We start from the raw sequence: 18,245 nt of genomic DNA, 5'->3' as shown, positions 1-18,245 counted from the left end.
TTCTGTTATTTAGTGACTGTTACATAGGTGGAATCATACAGTGTAGAACTTTCTGAGATAGAAATTTTTTTTAATGCAGCATAATTAAGGGAGAGGATTTTTTAAGGACAGGAGATACCAGGGCATGATTGTTTGCTTATGGAAAGGTTGAGGGGCCCAGTAGAGAGGGCAAGACGGGTGATGCTGAAAGACGGCACAGTAGTGGGAGCCAGCTCCTGGAACAGAGGAGATGGGTTCAGAGTCCAGGTGGTGCACCTGATCTTTGACACGCAGCATGGCCCCTTCTGAGGAGGGAAGAGGGGACATGGGCAGAGCAGGTGGGCTTCTAGAATGTGCATGGGGCAGGTGAGGAGGTTGACATTCCTCAGTTGAGAGTGACGACAACTCAGATGGAAATGGAAGGTATGAGGAGCGCAGACAAGCTATGGGTGCCAAGAGGGTGCTGGTTGGATTTATCCAGGTTTCATGGAAGTATTGCCAAGGGAGAGGGGGTCAAGTCATTTGAGGGGTTAATTATACTGATGGACTGTGGAGCCCAAGCTAGGAAATGGGAGAAGAGCAGTGATTGAGAGAGGGAGGTGTGAAGTACTCAGTTTGGTGAAAGAATTGAGGCAAGGGGGCTGAGAGGAGGCAGAGGAAGGCTGGGGCTGGCCTGGGAGTTCTGGCCCAGCATTGTTCTGTGGTAGAGATGAGGGCCAGGCCATGCCTGGGGTAGGGGCTGGAGGAAATGGATGCCAAAGGTTACTGGAGGCAGGAGGTCAGTGAATGGAGACACCCAGTGCTGGCCACCCCTAACATGGCAAAGTCACCTAGAGGACAATCAAGGCTGAGGTGCAAAGGGAGACGCAAGCCTTCTGTGGACAAGAGGAAGTGGCCAGAGAGAATGGAATTTTCTCTCCCTGTGTCTCCCAGAGTGCCAAGGGAGGTCAGAATCTTTATCAGACAGTCTTTGCTGTGGGGGACACAGAGGTGACACAGACACTGTTCCTGTCCCTGTACCACAGTCTCATAGGGGAGAAAGGACAAAATACAAGCAAAGGTGGTAACATTAAACAATAGAATATAGGTCAAGAAACAATTGCTCAAGGTGACAGGGATTTGGGGCTGAAAGATCTCAAAGAATGAAAGAAAGGTCTGGTGACAGATGGAGAAGGAGAAACAAGGGTGAAGATGGGTTTTGAAGGATGGTGTGAGTTTTCAAAGGGGAGGGGAGCTGTGTGAGCCAAGTCCCAGAGAGGGATGAGAGGGGTGTCCACTAGAGCAACAGAGGTGGAAAGGCCAGGTATGCAGGCTGGGTCCTGAGATGTCTTAGTCTTCTCTGGGACAGGTGAACCAGATGCTCCTGAGGCTGGTGAACAGATGTCGACGATGGGAAATTGTCCAGGGGATTCTCTGTGGCCCAGTGTGCCCAAGCCACCAATTGCTGAGGCAGGGGGGGCCTGTAGGCAGGGGTAGGGGGAGGGTGCTGGCTTCAGGGTGCAGTTGACTGGCTCACCTGTGACCCTGAGTCAGCCAGCTAGCACAATGGGGCTAGCCCAGCTACTCCTTGCTGCCTCCCAGGTGGGCTATGGGAGGTGCCATAGGCCTGTTCAGTCTTCTTCATTGAAACTAGAGCTGGCACCAGAACGAAGACTTTAGCTCCTTGGCAGAGAAGTCAAGCAGGAACCCCAGGTGCATCAGAAAGCAGAGTTTGGGGAGAACCTTTGATTTAGAGAACAAGGTTTTGCCATCAAACTGAGATCAGAGAACAGAGGCAGCCTGCCAGGCCATGAAACTGAGTGCTATAAACCTCATTAATCTGATGTCTCTGTGTTCAAAGTAACACCTAATTAGGAAGAGCCCCGACTCTCCACAGGCTGGGTGGCCCATTGTTCCCACTGGACAAGTCACACGAGCTGACTTCAGTGCTGCTCTTCTCATGCCGGGGCTGTGCTGTACCAATTAACCAGCATTAGGGTCTTGCTGCCTGGCTGGGACCTCAGAGCAGTTATCCAGTTCCTGGGGCAGATGGGTGGAGTTGAGTACCCAGGCTCAGGTGGGGATGAGGAACAGCCTTCAGGGCCCAGAGGCCTGGAAGGAGCTGGAGGAGGCAAAGGAACTGCTTCTCTCCCTCATCCACACTCTTTCTTCCTTTCCTTCCAGGTCAAGCTGCTCCTGAGGGGGCCCCAGGAGAGGGCCCAGGATGCCCAGCCAGAGGTCACACTTGGTCTGGGGACACCCCATGGGGTCTTGCTGGTGGTCTGATCTGCATGGACTCTGGGTCCTTGAGTAGATGATGGGTCCTGCCTGCCCCTGGTTTTTACCCTCCCCCTTCTCATTGCGCTAAGGGCTTTGCATTTAGTTCCCTTAGTTGAATGCTGAGAGGCTGGTGACTGCACCAGGACACAAACATGGAGGCCATCAGTGCCGCTCGGAAGCTTTCTGTTAGAGTTGGGCAAGGCTTTAGGCAGTGACAGCACTTTCAGTCTGGATCAGCTGCGTCTATGGACGGTGGGGTTTTTTCTGCCTTCCTGGACATTGAACTGCAGTTGAGTCTAGAGACAAGGAAGAAACATCAGTTAAGACTCAGGGGAGTGAGCCTGAAAGAGCCCCAGACTGGTGACTGGGACTCCAGGATCCCAGGCCTGTTGCTGGCCCTGACTCGTGTGAACGACGCTGCTGTCCTGTCCAGCTCTCTGAACTGCTTACAGCGGGGGCAGGTTGGGGACCAAGTGTGAACTTGCATCTCGGCTGTTCAGAGACCTGGGGGAAGGGGACACACCCAGCTTTGTCTGTGTGCCTCTGTGGGTGGGGTGCTCACTGTCTTTTGATGCTGCTGGGTTTTTTTTATTGCTGGATAGTTGCAGTTGTTGGAATGGTCATTGTATTAATTTTCTACGTCTGCTGTAACAGATCACTGTAAACCTGGCAAAATAAAACAACAGAAATTTGTTTTTATCACAGTGCTTGAGGCTAGAAGTCTTAAATCTAGGTCTAGCGGGGCTGTGCTCTCTGTGAAGGTTCTAGGGGAGGAACTTTTTGCCTCTTCCTGCTTTGGGTGATTCTGGTGATTCTTTGGCATTTCTTGCCTTATATGCATCATTCCAAGCCCCACCTTCATCTTCACAGCGTGTCGTTCCACGTTAGTGTGTCTGTGTCCAAATTTCCCTCTTCTTATAGATACTAGTCATTGGATCAAAACGTGTCCTAATCCAGTATGACCTCATCCTAATTCATTGTATCTGCAATTACTAATCACCCTGTTTCTGAATAAAGTCACATTCTGAGGTTCCAGGCAGACCTGAATCTGGGGGACACAGTTCAGTGTCACTCTCCTCCTCCTGAGGCCAGACTTCCACCCTGTGACTTCACCCCATGGGTCCTCCTCTCCAGCCCCAGCTCTGTCAGCCTCCTGTGCCCTCATCTCCTGTTCAGGGGTGTCTGCTGGTGTTGCAGGAACTTTTCTGGCAGAGTGTCTCTCTTACTTCCCCGGGTGTGGTGTCCCTCCCCCCACTCTTCTTGCCTTCAGATATGGAACACCCGTTTTTCCACTCCAGGACTCAATCTGGGTCTCACCTACTACCAGCCATCTTGATGTGGAATGCCATAACCCCTTCATCTCATTAAAGGAAATTTCTCTTGAGTGGCCTTTAAAAGACATCTCATTACCTAGGAAGAACTGTAATTTTCTTGCATAAGACAGAGGCTCTGGATGAGCTGGTGCCTACCACCCTCAGAACCGTGGACAGGGTTCACCGGCAGCCAGTCTGGCCAGTGGAGCTGAGCTCCTTTCCCCTGCTCACTCCTCTCTGGTCCCTTTCCTCTGGGACCTGGGCACGATCCTCTCTGTTGGTGGGTCCAGGAGGTCATTTGCTCCACAGAGAGAGAAGAGTGGCTGAGTGCCGGGGCTGGGGTGGCAGCCTCAGACTGGTGCCCATGCTTGGATGGCCAGAGCCTTCCCCCAGCCATGCTCAGGGTCTGCCCAGCCCAAGCCCATCCTCCTGAAGGCTGGCGGAGCTTGCCCAGTGGTCAGAAAATCATGGATGGAGGGGACCCTGGCCTCAGCCGCTTGCCTTGTCCTCCCCAGCAGCGTCCTGAAAAGGGACACCAGCTCAGCTTCTTGGGATCAAGGTTTCTCTCCAGTCTTTCAGGAGGTTTCCTTTGTGTGTGGCTAAACCCCAGTTGCCCCACGGCTGACCTGATTTTAAACTCCCCTTTTCCTGTCCCTTTGACCTTGGGCAGGTCACGTGACCTTTCCGAGCTAAGTTTTCTTGCCTGCAGAATAGTCAGGGTTGTTTCTGCTTCAAGGGTCATGGTGAGCGTGGGCTGTGGCTCCAGATGTGGGACGCCTGGCCTTCGGTGCATACTGGGGAGTGAGTGCTTCTTCCCCTTCCCTAAGAGCGGCTGGCCATGGGGCTTCTTTCTCTGTCTCTGCATAATGCTGGACCAAATGGCCACTCGAGTGACATGAAGAATGGCTTCCCAGTATCCCTCAGTGTCCCCGAGTAGGTGTGGTACCCCTCCTGTCCCCTGTCCCCATACCCAGGGCCCAGGGGGTTGTGTATGTGCATGTACTGGGTGCTGGCAGTGATGACTGCTTCCCTTTTTATGGTCCCTGTCTTAGCCATGGGCACAGCTGGGGCCACTCCTCAAGCCTTGCCCTCCCCTGAGGCCATCAGCATGTGTGGGGACTGGGTGGGAGTAGAAGAGCAGCCATCAGGGTGCCCCTTACTGGAGATGCGCTCTATGGGGCATCTTTTTCCATCCTGACCTTCTCGGCTTTTGGCCTTGTGCTGGGCTCCCTGTACCACGTGGTCTCCGCTGGCTAGTTAGGTGGGCCACAGTTAGGGGAAATGCCAGTGTCACCATCAGAACCAGGCCCTTTCAGGAGGCGGGCTGCTAAGCCAGCAGTAGGACAGCTATGGGGATAGACCAGCTTCCTCTGGTCAGTTTCCACAGACCTAGTGGTCAGGAGTTGGGTGCATATATGGGAGGAGGCTCCAGAGTGGCAGGACAGAGTACCCGAGGTTTAGTACCAGTCTCCCCCACACCCTCCCTGCCACCACACCCCTCCTCTGGCCTTTGTGTAGCTCACTGCATCTCCCTGAGACGCTATTCCTCTGGGATGTCTGTCTCCAGCATCCCTGGGCCCTCCCTCTCTGGTCTAGGTGCCCTACTGTGTGCTTTTCAACCCCAGACTGCTGCCACCGAGTTCTCCTTCCTCTCACCTGCACCCAGTTCAGGACCTAGGAGGTCTCGAACAGGCAAGGTTGAAAGAATTCTATTTGTGTGGCCGTCTCTCCCAGGAGTCGCACAGAGAACTGTCTGGGGTATGTCATCCTGGTGCCCTTAGTGCCCAAGCAGTGCCTGGTGCAGATTTATTCAGTGGTTGAACGGTAGGAGGATTGTACCTCATGGCTAGGCCTTCTTCATCAGACCACGACTTCTGGAGGCAGGGACCCTTCCTGCCTCAAAAATTGAGGCTCATCTGAGGGCAGAAGGTGTCTCCTCCTCCTTCTTCTTCCTCCTCCCTGAAGTCTGTTCCCAGGCCCAGCAGGGGATGGGCACCATCTGGCTAAGGAATGGGAGGGGCTGGGCTCTCACCACACACATGGCCATGGTTTGCCGCCAGCACTTTATATCTCACTCACTGGGGCTCCATCCACTGTTCCAGGGGTGCTGGTACCGCTCTGGGGAAACAGGGGTGGGAACAGAGTCCTGCTGCTGTAGGAGCCCCCCGTCTGGGAATGCTTCTCGAGAAGTGGGACTAGGTTAGGGTGAAATCTGGATAGAGATGGTGAGGGTCAGAGGAAATAGCTTTGGCAAACATAAAAGGTGTGACTGATGTCTGTGGCCTACAGTCAGGAACGTGAGAATCTGGGTTTCTGGGAGGGACCATGTGGGAGAAGGTTAGAGGAGTCAAGCTGGGAGATGCTGAGGACCCGAAATGCCAGGGGATGGATGCCATCTGACTCCCTGCTCTGCCAGCACTTCTAGGAGACGTCACAGTGGTTTAATTCCAAGATTCAAGTCCATGAATGCTGTGTGTGAGACCCAGCCCTTCCCGGACACTCCCAACTCCTGAGGTCAAGTTATCCTGAGCATGGCCCACTGCAGGGGGTGTACCTACCTGACAAATGGCTGACCCGGCAGAGCCCAGCATTGAGATGGGTACAATCAGAGGGGCAAGCTAGAATTTTTCTTCTCCCTCTTTTCTGGAGCATCAGAAGGGGTACAGCAGGCATGGGCACTGACCAGGCAGGCAGAGCCATGTCTTTTTTGGGTGTCTGTGTCCAGCAAGTCCTCTTCTGAAACTCTGGATATGGCTTCTAGGACTGGCTAGGGAAGTAGGAAGGGTGGACTCTGCAGTTTGCTCCTGAGTGATGAACCTCAGGGAGGATTACTATTTATTGAGCACCTACTAAGTTCCAGGAACTGGGGACACAGTGCTGAGCTGGATGGGGAGGACAGTGGAGGAAGGACCACAGAGCTCCCAGGTTTTTGGTCTGCACAGCTGGGTCAGTGGTGGAGACCTTCATAGAGGGAGAGCGCTGACGGGGAGGAGAGGGCTTGGGGGAAGATAAGGGCCCTGGGAGGTGTTTGGAGGACATCCCAGGGAAGAAAGCAAGGATCTCAGAACCTTAGTGATCACAATCACATGATTGGTATATTATTATCCCCATTTTACAGATGACGAATCTGAAAGACTACCCTGATAGGATACAGAGCCAGGATACGAACAGGGAGCCACCACCTCTAAAGGGGATCCCTACACTGTCTAGTCTTGTGTTTGAGAAGAACAGGGCTTCACCTGAAAGGATGAGCCATGCGTGGGGGCCTTCTCCCAGGGCACGTCTGCGTTCAGCTGCAGAGTCTCTCCCAATGTCATGCTCCACTGCCCTTGGCCAGGGGGCCTCAGCTGCGCTGGGGAGGGTGAACAGTTCAGCCCTGTGGCCCCATTATGCCAGGGAGGATCCAGAGAAGTTCTTCAATTGTTCAGGTTGAGAAGAGGTCTAAAATTAACCCCAAGTTAGGGCTTTCCCGGGGCAGAGGGTCCCAAAACAGGAGGGCTTCCTGAGTTTCTGCCAACTCCTGTGGCCTTCCTGGATGAGGGAGGGGGCTTAGGGCCTATCTGACCCTCGTCTCTGCTGGCTGGTGGGGCACTGAGAGGAGAGAACATCCTGGCAGCCAGAGGTCTGGGTAGAAAAAGCACTGGACCTGGATGGGAGTCCAGGGCTGCCATTCACCCCTAGTGATCTCAGTATCCCCACCTAAACAAAGTTCAGTGAATGGGTGAGGCCTGAGGCCCTTTCCCTCAGGCATTCAGAATCTCCGCCTTCTAAGGTCAGAGGCAAAACGCAGACCAAGAGCTTGGGTAATAGTTATGGTCAGAGGGTTCAGATAAATGGCCAGAGTGATGGAAGTGGGGCTGGGATGTATGTGGGGTATCTTCAGGCAGAAGCAGTAGCACAGGGTGAAGATGTGGAGAGGGTATGAATAGGAGGGACAAGGCGTTGAAAACACACATCGAGCCCACAACTCCCAACAGCCTCCCCAGTCCATGTGATGGAAGATGAACCCAGTAGCTGCTCTACTAAGAGATGAGAGCCCTCCTTAGAGTCAACTACAACATTGTCTCTGGTGGGCATTGGCTGTGGTGACTGGTGACCAGGTGAGGGCTCTGTGTGAACCGGGTCAGGCATGTGTGACAGGGACCAGGGTTCCTTGTGTGACCAGGACCAGTGCTCCTGATGGACCAGAAACAGGACTCAGTGTGTGACTAGAATCAGGGACCAGTGTGTGAGCAGGACCAGGGTTCAGCATGTGACTAGGATTGGGTTCTAGTGTGTGAGCAGGGTCGGGGCTCAGCCAGGTTCTCTCTGTGGAGCCCTACTGTGGCAGATTTGGGGTCTTACCTCATCCTCACTCCCTTTTAGGTGTCAGTGCTTATCTCCCCTACAGGGCCTGTTTAGTCAAGTGCTCAAGGCCGAGTCTGACCCTGTGGTCCTAATGTCAAGAAGCCATATCCCTGGCCAGGAATCTGGTCATAATGTCCACAGTTCCTCCAGAACTTGTCACATATGTACCAAGTACTGTGTGCTGTGTATCATTTTACTCATTTTATAGATTAGGAAATGAACTCTGAGAGGTGAAGTGACTTTCTTCAGTCAGCCAGGTAGGTAAGTGGTGGATAAAACTCTCTGTCCTGCGCTGGCCAGGTTGCTCAGTCAGTTAGAGCACCATTCAGATACACCAAGGTTGCAGGTTCCTCCCAGGTCGGGACACATACAGGAATCAACCAGTGAATGCATAAATAAGTGGAAAACAAATCGATGTTTTTTTTTTCCCTCTCTCCCTTCCTCTCTCAAATTAATAAATTAAAACAATAACAAAAACCTCTCTGCCCCTTTCAAGGTTTATTTGCACTTAGTGAGATGGACAGGACCATTTTATGTCCTCTCAGGGGAACATCAGTGAGATAGAGAGATGGGCCAAGAGTTTGCCAGCTCAGTTCCACCCGGTGTTTCCCTGCTAGTCCTTTCTGTGTGCCCGGACTGTGGCCCAGAAAGGAGAGTGGGAGAGAATGAGATTTAGGGAGCCAGTGCTCTGTCAGGTCTCAGTGCGGTCTGCACAAGTCACAGCTGTGCCCTGTGTTCAGGAGAGGTGTGTGCAGCTGCAGCAGTGCCAGGAGCTGGTGTGTTTACATGGGAGGAGGTATTGGGAAAAGCAGGCATAGCTAAAGGGCTGTGTGTCAGGGGGACAGGGTTTGGGGGTTCAGCTGCGTGGTTGTCAGGAAGGCAGCAGCCCTGAGCTGACCAGCGCGCTGCATAAAACAGTGTCCACAGGGCTGCTCTGCCTTCTTCCTGGACACCTTGGAGTGCCCTTCTTGCGTCTGAGCCTCAGTTTGCTCACCTAGAAGACTGGAGTGTGATGTCTGCATCGTTGCCTCATGCTGGCCACGCAGCCTGCTGCAGTCAACATGGGCGCTGGGAGGGCTGGCTTGTTGGGGGTATCTCACACCCTTAGGTATCCCCAACCTTTAGGCCTGGACACTTCATGCTCCAGATGAGGTGACTGGTGACCAATGAGGGAAAGACACTTGTGCCAAGAAACACAGTGTGTTAGAGGAGGGGGTCCGGAGCCCGGGGTCCTACGTCCCATTGCCATTATTCCAGGATTGTCCCTCTCCCAGGCTTAGAAGCCTTGTGGGATTTCAACATCTTTGAGGACTCAGAGGAATGATGCTCTAATAGTTGGAGTCCAGGCACTGAGACACCTGTTCTCTTAGGCCTTCCTGACTGCGCCCCTTTCCCCAGTCTCAGCCCATAGGTGGCCTTGTCATAGCTCTAGGCTGAGCTTTCATTTCTCTTGAACCACACCCTGACCACCCCACCTGTCTGCCCTCCACAAGCCCTGTTGGTAACATCCAGCCTTCTGAGTGCTGCATCTCACCAGGGAGGTAGGCTGTTTTCAGACGGGGGAGGGAGGGGCAGACGGCTGCTGGGAGTCCAGGGAGAGACCTCTTTCATCCTTCCCTGCCACTGACCTTCTCAAACTGCCTGGCCCCCCTCCCTCCACCCCCGGGCCTGGGGCAACTGGCACCCACTGTGAGGGGAGCCAGGAAGAGTCTGCCCCCAAAGACCTTCCAAGGCTTGCTTATTATGCCTGAAATGCTCTCTGACTTCAGCCCCAGGAGCCCTGTCAGCCTTTGGCATCTTCTTGTCTATTAGAAACAGTGCTAGGTGTGAGTCCCTGCTTAGCCGTTTCCATCTGTGACCTTGGGCAAGGGACACAGTCTCCTGGAGCCAGTTTCCTAGTCAAATGGGCATAATAATACCTGCCTTCCAGTGTTGTGCAGTTTCAGCCCAGGAGACATACAGAGCAATGACCACCATTGCCCTTCTCCTTCCTCTCTTCCTCTTCCTTCATTTCTGAGGATGTCTTGGAGCCTTGCATGTGAGTGGCAGTGGCTGTCTGGAAGACAGAAGGGGGAAGCTGCAGCTACAGGCTACACTTAGCATAAGTGTTTTAAACACGAGGAGGGCCAAACTGAGCTGCCACCATACCCACAGTGTAACCTCTGACTGCCCCTCTGGCCTGGCTCTGGAAGGTTTCCTTATCCACCCCCAACCCTGCCCCACTCACCCCGGCTCAGGAGTGGCTACTTGGAGTGATGCTGAAAACACTGGGCAACTTGCAGACCTTAGCTGCTGGCAACACCCGCCTTCCCCACCACCCTGCCTGCAGCTAGCCCAAGGCCCAGCGCCCACTCAGCCCTCCACCAGCCAGTCTGGCAGAAGAGAGTCAGGGGTTGTGGGGCAGGCTCAGCCTCAGTTCTACAGTCTATCCTGGCACAAAGAACTCACACACAGCCTACTGTGGAGCAAGTGCCTCCAATGCTTGAGACATTATTATTATTAGTGGTAATAGTGATAGGGGAGGAGAGAGAGAAGGAGGTGGAGGAGGAAGGGGAAGAGGAGGAGAGCAGCCCTACTTCATAATAGAGCAAAGTGAGGCCCAGAGCAGTTGAAAAGCCACCACCTTCATGAAGCCTTCCGGGCTCTGCCCCTTCTACCAGAGTGGCTATTCCTTCTTTTCAACTTCTTTCAGTGTTTCTCCAATGCTGTAGCTTGGTCAGGGCCTGGCATCACAGTGGGGTGAATTCTGAGGTGGGGGTGGGTTGGAGGGCCAGCTCACATGACTGTGGGTGCTATGAGGAGATCTAGGGAGGCCCGTCTGCCTAGGGACCCTCCATGTGGATACACCCCACCCCCAGCCCCTACTCCCCTCCATTGGCTCTCCTGCTGGCCTGCTAAATTATTGAGGAGTGCTAATGTGTGTGGTGAGAGGAGGGCCTCTGCCACCTACCCTGATGACCTTGGCCTCTGCTGCAGTCTCATGCCTGCTCCCTGGAGTGTCTGCCATGTCCTCCTTCCTTGAAACCCCTACCCAACCAGATTCATTTGGCAGAATTCTGATTGCCTCACATCACTACCAGCTGGTTAGCAGTTAAACTCAGGTCAGAAAAAGTTAATTGAACAAAAGTGTGTGTGAGTCACTGGGGATGCTGTGAGGACTGGACTCCAAGAGGCTCTGCCACCAGGGAGGGGCAGGGACAATCGTCTGTGTGCACCTACCATGTACCGAGCACTGGCAGTGTTTTCCCTACCTGACCTCCCGAAAGATGGGGGCTGCCCTGGCTTACTGATTGGAAGAGCAGGGTCCAGGGCAGTGAGAAGCCTGCTGGTGAATGGTGGGTGTGAATTGCTGGCCTTGAGGTCTGCCTTACAGACAGGGAACCAGAGGGGACCAGTGGTGGAGAGTTGGCCCAGGTGGCTCTTGTCAGTAGCAGTGGGAGTATGGAGGGCAGCCTGAGGTCACTGCATGGGTCACCCCCTAGGTCATGGAGCCTGCTGTCTGCTGGGTCTCCCTGTCCTCTGTCCCTCCCCTAACTCAGCCCTGCTCCTCTCCTCTCCCTGAAGCCACCTTCGGGGCCCAACCCAGCTCTGGGCCCTCCTGTTGTGCCCACCCTGACTTCTGTCACCCTCTGGCCCTGCCTGCATGCCTTCCCCTTTCCTCATGTGGGCCTGATGGCCCTACCATTCCCCACCTGTGCCCCTCCTGCCCTCAGAGGAAACCGAGCCCTCCGCCGTGAACTTGCCTCCTTCCACTTCACACTTCCTCTCTGGCTTCCCAGCCCTGTCATGGGGAAAGAGTACTTGTGCTCCAGCCATGTTCATCCCTGTCCACACGATGACCCAACCCCATGATCAGGCATTTCCTTCCCACATTTCTCATTTGGCTTCTTCACCCACTCATTCCCCAGTGCTGGAGGATATCTGGGTTTCCCAAGCCAGTGACCATTCCCAGCCACCCCAATGGTCTTTTATAGACTATAGCAGAAGCCCTGCACCACCTTCACTAATAGACTGACAGCAGCCCTGGACTCCCACCCAGTATAGCCTCAAGTGGCTGTGGAACTTCTGGGTCTCAGTTTCCCTTCTGTTGAGTGGGCCAGAACAATGCCTGGAGCATAGTAGCATTCAACAGATTCTTGTTGAATTAATGAACTAGTTAAGTAACTAATTCCTGGCCTGCTCACCTCACCTGAGTATTATGCAGATCAAAGTGTTAAAAAGGGCTTTGCAAAGTTTGACAATATTGTTTCACTATGAGCATCCTTGGTGTTCAGAGGGATATTGCTGCTGTTGATGTTATAACTGCTGCCTTCACTGCAGATTCTGCCTCCCAAATACCTCTCTAACCTGCCTCCCCCATCCCTTTGACCACTTGAAACCCCGTCAGATCTCCCCTGGCCACTGCCTCAGTCCTCACTCGGGTCACCACCTTAGGTCTTCTATATACCCCGCCCTCCACTGGTGGCAGCCAGAATGAAGCACAAAGGGGACCCTGTCACTCCCCACTTAGAACCCTTCAGGCTCCCAAGGGCTGCTAGCAGCAGACCCCGCAGTCCTGCACGCAGGCCCTCCTCCTCAGCTCATTGTTCATGCCCCTGGGCCTTGGCACAGGAGGCCCTTTCCCCTTCCTCTCTCCAGTGCTTTCACACCCAACTCCCTTTTCCTTTGAGACCCTCTCAAAGATCCCCTCCCCTGGAAGCTGTCTGTGACTTCCGACTCTGGACTGGATACCTCTGCCTGTTCCCCCAGCTCCTTGGACTCCCCTCTCACTCATTCCCTGAGTGGTGGTCTCTTATCTCCCTGTGTGCCCCTCTTCTTCTGCCCACTTGTCCCACTAGACTGTGAGCTCCCTTGCAGGGTCTTGGGCATTTTTGTTCCTTTTAGTTCACAGAAAGCATTAGAGAGCATCTGTTGAATGACTGAATGAGTTGATCAAGAAACACACTGCCCCAAAGCTGTGGGGCCTCTGGGCTGGACCTTCGGACCTACAGTAGGGCACGGGCAGCACAGCATACCTCCAGCTGCCCGTGTGTCCCTCTGGGCTGTGGGCATGGTCCTGGAATGGCCCCCAGCACGTCTTCCTTGCGCTCTGCAGTATCAGTGGCTGCATCTGCAATGAGCGAGGCTAAGGGTGGCACAGGAGTCCTGAGAGGCAGAGACTAGGGTCTGCAGAACCTCCCCACCTGGCTCTCAGCTTTGCTATGCTGTTTCCCACCCAGCTGGAGCATTTGGCCCATGCCACCCTCCCCCCAACAGGTCAGTTCTGCCCCTCTTGATCCCCAAGACCAACCGGGTCCTGGCCTGGCCTAAGCATCTTCAGCACCTCAGCATTGAGTCCACCTCTACACTCTCTGATTCGACTTCAGCTCTGCCTTGTGCCCTGGCAGTCCTGCTGATGGTCTGTGCACCACCCTCCTCTCAGAGACTCATGTCCGGAGATTCCTGGCTTCCTGGCCCAGCTTCCCATGAGTGCCCCCCTTCAGTGGACCCAGCCCCTGCCTCCAAGCCTCCACCTCTGGGCAGAGTCCTGTGTGCCAGTCCTGAGTGTGGGTGGGGCGTGGGGTGGATGGGAGGAAGGAAATGCTGCCTTCAGAGGGAACCCCTAAGGCTGAAGTGCCCACATGCACACAACCACCAGAGACTGGGGTGCTGCTGGAGGAGATGCCCATGGGTCGGGGCAGGGAGGTTTTCCTTGCAGTGATGGTAGTTCCCTATGGGAGCCAGTGAGGATGAGGAAGAGGAGATGAAGAGGAGGAGGTCCTTACCATTTGGCACGGTAGCACAAGCAAAATTGTCCCAAGTGCCCACTCTGGACCAGCCTCATTCCCTCCTGTGGCACAGCCCTCCAGTGGGTGTCATCAGCTCTAACAGACAGGGAAATGGAGGTTCAAAGGGCCTCAGGGACTCACCCAGGGTCATCCACTGTCACGAATGTCATACCTCAGGTGTGGCATCTTTTCAGGCTCCTTCGTGGAGGGAGCAAGGGAGAGTCTGGGGAGGGGGGCTGGAGGCTGGCAACCTCACCAACGAAGTGTCACACAGCTGCTCACTGACTTTTAAGGAGGGTGGCTTTCTGAGATGGTCCTGTTGTTCCCGCCCCCTTATAGGGGAGCCCTCAGTATGAGAGGTTCCTGTCCTGCACCCCCTCCTTGGAAAGGCTGGCAGTTTGCATTTTCAGAGGATAATTCCCCATTATACGGAGATATTAAGCCTAACAGAGGCCAGTAGACCATTCAGGGTAGTAATGTACTCTGGTTTCAACTGTTTAGTTTCCAGAGCTAAACTCCAGGATTAAAGGCTCCTTGCCCTTGCCTTGCCTGCACTCTCCCTGCAGCCATACCTGTGACCTTGACTGCTGTGAAGGGTAGATTTCTCCCTCCCTCCATCCCCCTCTTCTGTGGGCTCCTCCTTTTTCCCTTTCTCTCACTTAAAAAAAAGTATTTTCCTTCTTAAATATTCAGTTGAGTGGCTGTTGCTTAAACCCTGCATGCTCTGGAGACAGGCCGATTGTGCTCACTGCCAGTGAAACCAAAACGCCTGGCTGGCCCCCAGTGGTCACTCAGCCACACTGGCAATCTGGGGGCTAGACCCTCTAGCCAGGCATGGGCACACAGAGACTGGGCAGATGACAGCAGAAGTGGCACCTGATGACCTTTCATTGATCAAGAGAGTGTCTTCTGTAGATGCCTCCTCCTGGCCCCTGGGCCCCCCCCTTGTCAGGTCATCTGTCTCCTCTGCTTCCGTCTTGTCTTTGTCTTGCCTTCTCAGCCCTTTCGCTGCCCTCCTCATCCTGCCCGCGTTCGTCTGCTCACCAGGCTGCCCGTTTGAGCTGCCTTGCACTTCCATGCCAGCAGCGGGGAGCGTGGGATTAAGCACTGGGTATTTGGAATCAGCTAGTCCTGAATTCAAATTCTGACTCCAGGGCTTACAAGCTATTTCTTTTCAATTTAATATTTTGAATTTGGGCAAGTTCCTTAATCTCTCTGAACCTTCATTGCCTTGTCTGTAAAGTGATATGCTACATTCTGAGGGTTCAATGAGCAATGTGGCCAGGCGTGATGTTGGGATGGCAGTTTGCCATGCCATGGTGAACCATCTTCCCTGGAGAGCCCCCACCTTCTGATGCTCCAGCCTTTCCTGCCCAGATGCCCTTTCTCTGCCCATATGGACAGGAAAGGGAAAGGTGGCCAGGAGGGGTGCTTGGCAAGGTGGGCTCTGGATCCCGTTGGTCACAAGCTGCCTGTGCAGGTCTGAGGGGAAGAATGAGGATGAGTGGGAGGGACCCTTCTCCTTGAGTTTGTTTCCTGGGCAAAGTTTAGTGTCTGCTTCCAGGTCTGGCTTGAAGGAACCAACTTTTAAGGGTCTGAGGCAAGACTCTCAGGGACAAAAAGGAGAGAGGGTAGAGGAGCAGCACTTGTGTAATCTGGGATAAATCTTCCAGGCTAGGACTCCACCCCCAGGTTTCAGAAGGATAGGCAAAGAGAGCCTCTAACCTGCCGGAATGCGGACCCTTGGAAGCTAGATGGAAGCCTGGGGTGGGGTGGAGAGATTCCTGCTCCTTCCAGGGCAGGGAATAAGAAGGATGGCCATTGTGGGTGCAGGTGGGGGAGGTCCCTAGGTGTGGAGCCATAGACTCTGGGACTAATGCACTATAAGCTGTGAGCTGGTCTCATTACCTCTCTTGACCTCAGTGGCCTCCTCTGTTAAATGGGGTTAATCACCCTATCCTATCTGCCTCATAGGTTGGGCAGAAGATCCAGTTAGAGAATAGATGGGAGTGTTCTGTGATCTATAATGTCATAATAATAATAACTATCATTACCTTGCCTTCTCTTCACTCTTTGTAACACCACTTCGATCCACACAATCTAGCTGTAATTCATTTGTTGATAAAACTGAAAAAAACTCACAGCAGAAAGCAGCCTCTCTTCCCATTTAGAGCAAACCCCATCCAATATACTTGGCATACATGGTCCCCAGACCTCTACTTGCATGCCCTCAGGGACAAGGAGCTCACTATTCCCAATGCTGAAGAAATATTTGTCTCCCTGAAATCTTTTCTCACTAGACCTAGCTCTGATCTCTGGGCCCATAAATGCCAAGTCTTTGTCAGAGACCTGAAGTCCCCAGGCCCATCCCTTCCTGACAAGACCTCACTTTATCAAAAACCTTCCGGACAGATAGATTTATGACTGGGCATGGATGTCTGGAGGTGGTTTCACCATCTCCATAGCTAGAGGGGCTGGCTCACCCAGCCCCAGGGTCTCCTGGCCACCAGGCTCTCCCTAGCCACTTTGTGCAGGTGGCTCTGGGAATTATTCTCAGGATTCACCCATGTTCTACTGACTCTCTTGCCTACTTTGCCCATTCTCAGGGCAAGTGGAAGAAGGCTTTGTAGAGGGGACCCTGCCTCCCTAACTGACCCCTCCCAGGCTGGACCTACCTTTAAATTTCTATCCTAGTCTCTCAAAAAAGTTGTTCTAGGCAGGGCCAAGGACTAACTCTGCCGATGCCGGTGAGAAGCCACCCTGGGAGCCAGTTTGACCCACCCTGCACACTCCTGGACATGGTTACTTAGCTAACAGTGGAGCAACCTAGCCCAGTTTCCTGTCTCATCCACAAGGATGTCATGAGGGCCTTGCTGGAGTGCATGTCACTCTTTCGTTTTTTTGCAATTGATTATTTTATTTTCCAGTCAGCCAACATTCCAACTTTTTATGCAATGACTGTCCTCTAGAGAAAGCAACAAATCTGCCTCCAGCTTCATCTTCTTCAAACTTTTGGACCAGTGGATGTGAGTTTCTGATGAAAGGGATCTTATCAAGTTTAAATTCATAAGTGGGAGCTCTTCTTTTATTTTTATTTATTTATTTTATCATCACTAGAGGACATTTTTTTTCCATTGCCTTTTTAGAGAGTGGGGAAGAGAGAGAGAAACATCGGTGCGAGAGAGAAGCATCAATTGGTTGTTTCCAGTACACACTCATACCTGAGATCACACATGCCCCTACCAGAAATTGAACGTACCCATACCGGGGGTCAAACCTGCAACGTAGGTACATGCCCTGATCAGGAATTGAACCTGCAACTTTTCGGTTATGGGACGACGCTCCAACCGACTGAGCCACACCAGCCAGGGCAGAAATTCCTCTTTCAATGTCTCCAGGCTTGATTGAGGGAGGGGCTGGGCTTTACATCTTTCTGATTCCCTTCCAGTCTATTCCTGGAGCCAGAGAAGTCTCAGAAGCCCAGCTCTCCAGCATAGCCCCTGTGGTCAGCTTCATCTTCAGTTGACTCCTCATGCTGGATTTGTCTTTAGGCTTCTTTGTAGTCCAGTAGAGCCTCAGAGTCTACATTCATGTCACACTGATAATGGACACAGCCTTGTCAGTCTTGGTCTCTATCATCCACAGTTCAGAGATCTTCTCATTGTAGTTTTCCTTTCCTCAGTGGTCAGACGGGCAAGGTTTCTCAATGTGCTTTCTAATACTACTTTGCGGTTGGTGATGTCCGGGAAGTGTGGGCTCTGAGGCTGAAATTTGGATTACGCGAAGGTTTATACTCTACCTGAACCAGGCAAATTCAGCATCATCCAGTGTGGAAGAGAGCAGACACGCTCTTCAGCCACAAACTCCAGCACACCGCAGTGCATCACAAGGCCTGAGTTCTTCTTGGTTAGTTTAAATAACGTGGGATAGGTACTGTTGGCTGAGTTGATTGAGGCTGAGGGTGGCATAATTATCTTCCTGCCTTTCTGCACGTCTGACCTGTCACTGAGCCCCATGACCATGGACATGGAGACAAAGCAGCATTGTGTGGAAAGCATTTTTGGAAGACCCAGGGAATCAGGTGGTCAGGCATGTTAAAAGAGAACATGATGGCACTTTTGCCTCACAGATGCCACTAGGTCCAGGGAACTGTATGTCATCCCTTTCTGAGCAGCCGAGGGAGGACGCGTGGTTATCTTGTAAGACTCTTCGGTGGTGACCTCGTGTAACTCACTGTTGTCTTTCCTGGTGCTATGTGCAGCCCTTCTAGAACTTCTGTTAGAATGGACATGAAACTCACTAGTCTAAGCCCAAATTGGCTTCCTCTTTTTAAAACAAAAGGAAAACAATGTTAATATTTATAAATGCCAGTTCTTCGCAGATATCATTTCACTAAATCTTCATCACAACTTTGTGTGGGAGGATTGTGGTTGCCACTCTATAGATGAGGGAACTGAGTCTTGGGAAGTAAAATAACTTTAACCTGGCTTCTTATTGGCATTGGCAAGGCTAGTCCTTGGCCTTGCCTAGAACAACTTTTTTGAAAGACTAGGATGAAATCTGAAAGGAGGTCCAGCCT

At 52.9% G+C, this 18,245-nt stretch overlaps 1 protein-coding gene and 1 pseudogene across 11 annotated transcripts in view; one reads left to right on the top strand and one right to left on the bottom strand.

Moving 5' to 3' along the window:
• LINGO1 (leucine rich repeat and Ig domain containing 1) overlaps window positions 1–18,245 on the top strand; it is a 245,622-nt gene that overhangs the window by 107,490 nt on the left and 119,887 nt on the right. The window lies entirely within an intron of this gene.
• On the bottom strand, window positions 9,841–17,774 carry LOC150015621 (ubiquitin recognition factor in ER-associated degradation protein 1-like; annotated as a pseudogene).

Source organism: Furipterus horrens, unplaced genomic scaffold (assembly GCF_987537825.1).
Source record: "Furipterus horrens unplaced genomic scaffold, mFurHor1.1.pri manual_scaffold_3, whole genome shotgun sequence".
NCBI lineage: Eukaryota > Metazoa > Chordata > Mammalia > Chiroptera > Furipteridae > Furipterus > Furipterus horrens.
The sequence above is the reverse complement of the archived record's forward strand: the minus strand, read 5'-3'. Positions and strand labels throughout refer to the sequence as shown.